Source organism: Bos indicus, chromosome 9 (genome assembly GCF_029378745.1).
Source record: "Bos indicus isolate NIAB-ARS_2022 breed Sahiwal x Tharparkar chromosome 9, NIAB-ARS_B.indTharparkar_mat_pri_1.0, whole genome shotgun sequence".
Lineage (NCBI taxonomy): Eukaryota > Metazoa > Chordata > Mammalia > Artiodactyla > Bovidae > Bos > Bos indicus.
Window position 1 is genome coordinate 68,382,777 of NC_091768.1, and position 8,938 is coordinate 68,391,714.

Below are 8,938 nucleotides of genomic sequence, written 5' to 3' on the forward strand. Positions count from 1 at the left end.
GTCCAGAGCTAAGAATAATCAAATAACCACCAAAGCATAAACAGCTTAAATATTCAACTAAAAGGGTTAAAAATCATAATATATATCATGTGATGGAATGTCACTCAACCATTAGAATAGAGTGTGACAAGCACTTAATACGGGGGAAATTTTTGCAATATATTTTTTAACATACACTGAAGTACAAAAAATAAAACAACCAAAAAGGGGTAGGTCCTAACCTCCCTTCTCATCAACACTTTAGTAAGGAATAATGCTTGTATGAGGGTATAACATTTAAACAATGCTGAAAGTTCCAAAACGCAAAGCAAAAGCCCTCATTTCCGTCTTTCCCCTACCATCCTCTCCAAGTGAACAATTGCTTATTATACTTCCTAATTTTAAAAAGCATAAATCTACATAAATTCACATCTCTCTTTATTTTAATTTTACACAAAAGAGGGCATACAATTTACATAGTTTTATACCTTTTTAATGTTTATGATACATTTTAGAGATCTTTCAATAGCAGCAAATATGTATATATATGGATACCCATTAATATAGCTTTAATAATATTTCACATTATTCCACTGTACCAATATACTCTAGCTAGTATCCTATTTGTGAAAACTCTGGTTGCCATACTTTCTTCCAAAAGATTGCTCCAATTTATACAGTTTTCCCATTCATTGTATCTGTACTAAGTATCATTAAAATTTATGATATATATTTAAAAGAAAAAAAAGCCCAGTATAAAAATGTCAGTAAAGTCATTCAGCTACCTATGAATGAGAGCATACTATGTGAATCTGAAAATTATTGCATGGTATTATACAACAATTACAGGGATTAGTAAAATATAGTCCTTAATCTCTGTCCTCAATCTAATAATCTAGGGTGGAGGGGGAGAGAAAGATGTAAGTAAGTAACAACAATACAGATGTTGTTGTTTACATCTTTCTTTACAACAAGTAAGATGTTGTAAGTAACAACAATACAGAAGAGAATAGAAAAGAGAAAAAGCACAAAGAGAGAAATAATTGCCATACTAAAATTAAAACAAAAAGCAGAGCATGGAGGAAGAAATGATTTATTTCCACTGGAATTATAGACACCTTCACAGTACAGGTACATTTTATGTGGTCATTCTTAGAAACCATAACAGCGTCCATTTGCTGATGGTACCAGGCACTATGTTGATTTACCTTAAGTGCACTTTCTAATTTAATCTCTATAACAATATGAGGTAGGTAAGATCTTCACAGGCATTTTACAGGTAACAAATCAGAATCTGAGCAAAATTAATCACAACGTCACTCATCTGTTACCATACACCTTCCCTGTACATCTCATTTCATTTCATCCTCATAATGTTCCTATGAAATAAGAACTATTATTACCCCTGTTACAGGTGATAAAAATAAGGCACAGAGGGCTTAAGCTATTTAAGGTCACAGAAGGTCACAGTGACAGGTAAGTGTCAGAGCAAGGTCACAAACCAAGGCAATCTTAGAGCCCAAGTCCGTCCTTGATTTGTTGTGGGAGGAAATAGGGTGAGGAAGGGGCATGGTAATAGAAGAGAGCTGCATGATTTTTGTGAGGGATGGGTTGGCTCAGCCATACTTTGGAAGCACAGTGACCAGCAAAGGAGCCATTCGCTGGAGACTGGATAAGGCCAATGGGAGTGAGGGAGTTAAGCTCGTGGAAATTAGATACAGAGCAGAGGAAGAACAGAGAAGACTTTGATGACTAATCAAATGCCTCAATCACAGCCCTCTCAGCCTTCACCTCTCTAAACTAAGCGTTGTACTCCTTTTAGTCAATGCTCACAGGCTTGATTATTTTAGAGGCCTGTTTCGAGATGCTTCTGTTAGAACTGAGATCCATCTTGTACAACGTGGGCTTGAGAAAGGATGATGCTAATGAGCTTTGTGATTGGAATAGTACTTCTCCCTCCCTCGCTCAAGAAGGCAGCAATCATGAGGTTAGGATAGTGGTTATTAATCAGGTTGCAAGAGAAAAGATATCCTACCCTCCAGTAGTTGCTAAGATGAATGAAGAGATATGTCCAATTGCCAGTTTCCTCTTATCCTAACATTTCTTTCTGTAGCATTGGACACTGTTGATTACCCCCTCCTTGAAGTCCTCTCTGCCATTAACTTCTGCATTATTACTCTTACTGATTTTTCTCCTACCTCTCTGACTTGCCTTCCCATTTCCCTTGAATAGTACTATCTGCTCCTTTGCCTCTTAAAGGACCATGTTCCTCAAGGTTTGCTCAAGGTTTTCTCCTTCTGTTGCTACTTAAAATCTCAAATAAATTTACTTAGAATTTTTCAACTGTCAGTTCATAGAAAGCAAAGGTCTTGGACCTCTTTGTTTCACTGCTTTTATTCAGAGAACCTCATGTTCATAACTAGGACTCTAACTCATTTCTGAGAAGGTCACGTGGGTCAACTTTATATCTCCTATTTTCAGCAGCCTTGATGATTGGTCCTGATTCAGCTCTGACCTGGACTCTGCTCCTTGACTACATTCATGCTACACCTATGACTGCCCTGCTTCCAGCTACTATGTACAAACACTTTACTTGTTATCAGCTGTCTAGTTATCAGTAATCTACATCAGTAGTTCCCAGATTTAAAGCACATCAAATCACCTGGGAATCTTAAAAAATCTTGACACCTGTTTCCTGCCCCAAACATGTTGACTTAATTGGTATGAGGGAGGGATTTTAAAAAGCTCACCACATTGTTCAAATGTGCAGTAAATTTGGAAACTACAGCCTATGTGGTAGTTCTTACATCCAGTTGCTTGTGGGAATCACTTGGGGAGCTTCTTTTAAAAAATACAGATTTGGGGATTCTACCTTAGACCTCAGCCACAGGAACCTAGGAATCTACCTTTTATGTCTCCATTTGAATGGAATGTTGAGATTGATTCCTGTCATGTGTGCAACTTGAAGTGGGACTTTATGGCCAGATTACCACTGCCTTCATTCCAGTTTTTTTTTTTTTTTTTAATGCCTCCACAATATAACGTCTATCTGTATCTGAAGGGAAGCCAGTCTAGCTTTTTTTCCTGCCCACCTTCTGTGAGTCAGACTTGTGTGTATAAGATCCCAAAGATATTTGGCTGTCATGCCACATGCACTTCAAACTCAACATGGCCAAAACTGAACTCATCAATTTTAATTTTTTGTCTCATCCAGGTGAGCTTCACCCGTACCAGCACCAGTGTACTTGTCCCAAGCCTAGTCACCCTGTTTGTCTCTTAACCATAGCCAATAGCAACCACGTCAGCTACACTATCGGAGAAGGCAGTGGCACCCCACTCCAGTACTCTTGCCTGGCAAATCCCATGGACCAAGGAGCCTGGTGCGCTGCAGTCCATGGGGTCGCTAGGAGTTGGACACGACTGAGCGACTTCACTTTCACTTTGCACTTTCATGCATTGGAGAAGGAAATGGCACCCACTCCAGTGTTCTTGCCTGGAGAATCCCAGGGATGGCGGAGGCTGGTGGGCTGCCGTCTATGGGGTCACACAGAGGGTCGCAGCTGCTGCTGAGTCGCTTAAGTCGTGTTCGACTCTTAGCGACCCCATGGAGCAGCTACCCTAAATTCTATCCTGTTGGTTCTGTTTTGCAGATGACAGCCTTAGTTCAAATCTGTATTCTCTCTCTACCAGAGTACTTTTTAATAACCTAACTGGTCTTCCTGCCACTAATTTCCGGACTGCTAATCTCAGCTTTCTTCCAGTTCTTTGTGTGTTAGCTCAGTCATGTCCAACTTTTTGCCACCCCATGGACTGTAGCCCACCAGGCCCCTCTGTCCATGGGATTTTCCAGGCAAGAATACTGGAATGGGTTGCCATTTCCTTCTCCAATTTTTTACTGCTACTTGAATGAACTTTTCTAAAGTGCAAATCCGATCTTACCACCACTATGCTTGAAATCTTCTAATGGTTCTAGCTTCCCATTAGGATACAATTCAAACTTTCAAGCTTACAAAGTCTCATGAGTTTTGCCTCCAGTCTCATTCCTTGGGACAAAGTTTCCCTTTTATGTAAGTCACCTGAGCCCCACTCCAGACATACTGAGATTCCTGGGAGGAAGAGACTAGATACCTAATATTTAACAAGCCCTAGGTGATTCTGCTGATCGGGCAAGATTGAAAAGCAGAGCACACACATACACACGTAACACTTCAGAAAGCCAACTTGCATGAGGCTTCTGGAATGTTCTATACTGTGTCACATCTTTACTGTCATTTGCCTGTGCCCTTCCACCTGGCTCCCTTCTACTTTTTCCCTCAAGGTCCCCTCAGGAGTTGGAGTTTCCTGACTTCCTGGACTTCTCTTTGGTGTTTCTGTAACATCCCGTGCCCTTCCTTATTCCACTATTTGTGTGCATGCATGCTAACTCCTTCAGTCGTGTCTGACTTTTTGTGACCCTATGGGCTGCAGCTTGCTGGGCTTCCCTCTCCATAGGATTCTCCAGGCAAGAATACTGGAGTGGGTTGCCATGCCCTCCTCCAGGGGATCTTCCTCACCCAGGGATTGAACCCATGTCCCTTGTCTCCTGTATTGGCAGGTGGGTTCTTTACCACTAGCACCACCTGGGAAGCCCCATTCCACTGTTTACCACTTCATTATTTTCTTATCTAGCTTCCCCATTAGAATTTGAATTCCTTGATGGTAAACATACTGTCTTGCTTTTCTTTTTTTTTTTAATCCCCAGATTTCAGCACAATGTTGAACATAATGAATGATCGTTGAATGAATTACTAGAAGATGAAAGCGGAGGAGTCCATTGTTAAGTAAACAGGGTTGGCAAAAGCCCGGGCAGGATTAGCAATACAGACAAGTATCTGGATTTGAATTTAAGTCTGAAGGTCCTATACCAATAATTTAAAATATAAGTATGTAGAATCATGGTGTAAGTACAGCATACATCAAAATTTTTAATGCAGGTGATAGACACAGACGCAGGCTGATTGGAATAGAGAAGGAATTTATTGAAAGGTTGTTGGAAAGCCCACAGAATTTCCAGGAAGACTAAAATGCCAGGCTTTGAAAACAGACAGGAACAAAGGACGGCTGAGCAGCTAGAATCACGGCCACGGCTAAACAATGGAGGCTGCAGCCCACCCACCTGTCTCCACCAGCGCGGGGCACGCTGCTGCAGTTGGTGCTGCTTCTAGTGAAGTTGCTGTGGCTGCTGTTGCTAAAATGATTTCTCCACTGACTACTTCGTTGCCTTATTCACCCCACTGGAATTGCTATGCTACGCTATGCTCAGATGCTCAGTCATGTCTGTCTCTCTGTGACCCCTTGGACTGTAGCTTGCCAGGCTCCTCTCTCCATGGGATTTTCCAGGCAAGAATACTGGAGTGGGTTGCCATTTCCTTCTCCAAGGGATCTTCCCCACCCAGGGATCAAACCTGGGTCTTCTGCGTTGCAGGTGGATTCTTTACCAACTGAGCAATCAGAGAAGCCCACTGAAATCTCAGACTGGTTCAAATGACTGGACAAGTGTACATCTGGGTGTGTGTGAGATGGAGTTTCTGTGAGAGCAAGCTTCTGAAATTCTCAGCATCCATGTCCCATGGAGCAGATGTCCATAGCTTGGAGAACTTCCCAAATAAAGGCTGGAGTTCAGGTCCTGGATAGCCAATTTAAAATAAAAGTTTCCAATTTTATGTAGTGTTACAAAATGGTAAAATTAATTAAAATCTTAGGGTTCCCTTAATTTCTGAGTAAAATAACATTCACTACATCTTATGCTATCAGACTTGCAGAAATCTTTAGGCAGAAAAAACTGCAGCCTACTTCCTCTAGGATACTTGGAGCATGGATAGGTATCCAGAGGAGAAAGTTAGGTTCCAAATAAGGAGGACAGAGAGGGTAGGGGATGAGCTCAAAATTGGGACTGCAAGGCCAAGAGTTTATAGTTGGCGAGATCAAATTGAAGCAAGAGTGTGAAAACAAACATAAGTTCTGGATGATTGCCTATATAAGGGGAAGTATTCAAGGTTAATGGTTCACTTCAACATGTATTTCTTTTTTATTTAAAGAAAAATGTTCTTTGTAAAAAGATTAGATGCTTTAAAATTTTTCAGCAATATTGAAAAATGCAAAGGAAAATGTTGGAACAATCACTTCATATCCAACCCCCTAGAAATAACCATTAACACTACGGCAACATCATTCCAACCATCATTCCACACTTGGTAGATGTGCAGAAAATATATACACATGTATACAGATAAAAGCATCTGGGCTGCCACACTGCACCACTCAAGTGGTCATCATTCATCCAGAATGTATGTGATAAGGATAGTCGATTGGATGGATGGATGAACTTTTGTTACATGATCTCATTTCAAAAATAAAAGTAGCAGCTTTAATTTTCATTGAGAGAAAAAAATTAAAGGAATTGGTGGACTTCAAATAAATTTTTTTATCACAAAATACATTATTTCCTTTTTATAAAAAGTTAAAAATGAATTTGTTAAAAATAAGAGGTTGAAATTGTTTTTTTTTTTTGGTGTGTTTCAGTTAAATGCTTTGGTTTTAGACAGTGTCAATTGGCTCACTGCTTGCTATGAAAGATGAGAACTGCAGCCCTCTTAAGCTTGTTGTCTCATACCCTTCACGATTTTGCCATATTTGTGAGTTGTTTTTTTATACTGTCAAGATTTATTACAGTTGTATTCTGTATTTTCCAGTATTTTATTTGGAAATGGATTAATTGCTCACATTTTTTTTTTTTTTTGGCCACCATTTACCCATTTCCCAGTTTTTACTTTTGATTCATTTCTTAATCAGCTGAGTTTTTGTCATCAGATATATTTTACAAGAAAAGCTCGGTGTGTTATATTCCCTGAGGTCTTTCTTTTTAAAGTATGTTTGTTTTTACTTACATGACACCATGCCTGGGAAAATATTCTTTGGTCCTACTTACTTTACTTCAGAACTCTGTTTCACATTTCCTCATCAGTTCTCTGGCACTGAATACTGCTGTGGAGAAGAGTGTGATGCCAACCTTTCTCTTTTTTTTCTTTTGTACATGATTTGGTCTTTTGCCTTTGAAAATATTTCAAGCTCAACAAGTGAATTGGAAGTTTCCTGGGGCTGAGACTTCCTTATCTAATTATTCTCATCAGAATTTGAGGTGTGATTATCACTCTCCTGTCTTTGGCAGTCCTGAGAAATAGTCTTCTAGCAAGTCTGTAGAGCCAGGGAGTATGAATGCATCAAGAAAAATCCCAGATGGTATCTCTGATTCTCATTTTGTCTTCTAGATCCATTGCCTTTGGTTTTTGTTCCTTTTAGTGTTCAAGCGAGTCCTGTAGATTTTCTTGGGTAGCTTGGAGTGATTTCAGAAACTCAGTAGTTGCTGGAAAGGTAGTAAGGTAAAGAAGTAATAGAGGTAGAAATTATTGAGGGTGTTCTTGGTGGAGAGTTGTAATGAATTCTGAATATAGGAAGTGTGGTAGGTAGACCAGATACACTGTTAGGAAGATGAATTTTGTAAGATTCCTTCTGCCTGGCCAATGGTCTATGATTGGCTGTAGATAGATAGATACAAATGGATGGAAGGCTCTGAATAGAATTCTGTTTCTGGAATAGGTAGATGAAGTAGTTGACAGTCCACCAAGCTAAAATATTTCTGTACTGTCCTCTCATACAAAGATAATGCATGTCATTTTGGTGAGGACATGTACTTCCACCAAGATAATTTCGTACCTTAGTAAGGAAAAGGGGAGCAGCCAATGATAAAACACAGGATAATATTATCCCAGAGGTGCCTGGGCAGGGAAGGGTCAGAGGACTTGAAACATTATTCTGGACCATTAAATCTATCCTGCCTATATGTATGTGACATAGTTGTTTGTATTTTAGATGTCAATATGCCAAAGACCAGGCTTCCTTGGTGGCTCAGACAGTAAAGAATCTGCCTGCAATGCTGGAGACCTGGGTTTGATCCCTGGGTTATGAAGATCCCCTGGAGGACAGCATGGCAACCCACTCCAGTATTCTTGCCTGAAGAATCCCGTGGACAGAGGAGCCTGGCGGGCTACAGTGCATGGCGTCACAAAGAATCGGACATGACTGAACGACTAAGCACAGCACAGCATGTGCCAAAGACAGAGTTATCAGAAATTCCAGAGATTACTTTTAAATGTTTTTAGTGGGTCTCACTGACCCCAGATGTAGAAGCACAGAAATTGTGGTTATGCATTTCATGCCAAGACATATATCTAATTGGTTTGGTTAAGAAGTCTATCTCCTATCACTGAACCACACTACTGGGAACTCTGCATATTGACCAAGCGCTGGGCCTCTAGGCATTGGTTGGCTTCTCTTGGATTGCTTTCCTTAACTGTGAGTGAGGCTGAATGATCAGAGAGTTTTTTATACAGGAATATTCCTTGTGATGGGCTAGTATGGTGCCTATAGAGCCGTGTGTACATGTGGTTGAGCTCCTGTCTCTTGTTAGTGATGTGTATGTACATGTGTGTTCAGTCGCATCCAACTCTTTGTGATCCCGTGGACTGTAGCCCTCCAGGCTCCTCTGCCCATGGGACTTCCCAGGCAAGAATACTGGAGTAGGTTGCCATTCCCTCCTCTAGTAAATCTTTCCAACCCAGGAACTGAACCCACTTCTCTTGCATCTCCTGCATTGGCAGGTGGATTCTTTACCTCTGCAGCACCTGGGAAGCCCCTTGTTAGTGATACAGATAGCAAAATGTAGCTCCCCTTCTCTGATACAAGTAGAGTTCTCAAGATCACTGTGCTACTCATAGCCACCAACTGAGATGTGAACATATCAGGGTGTTTTAATTTAGTGTACTGCCAAACTGTCTTTGTCAGTAGATTTTTGCTCGCCCCCTCCCCCCACCCACCGCCACACTGGGGAGTTACCCTTGGCTAGAATGGGCTGCCCTGAAGA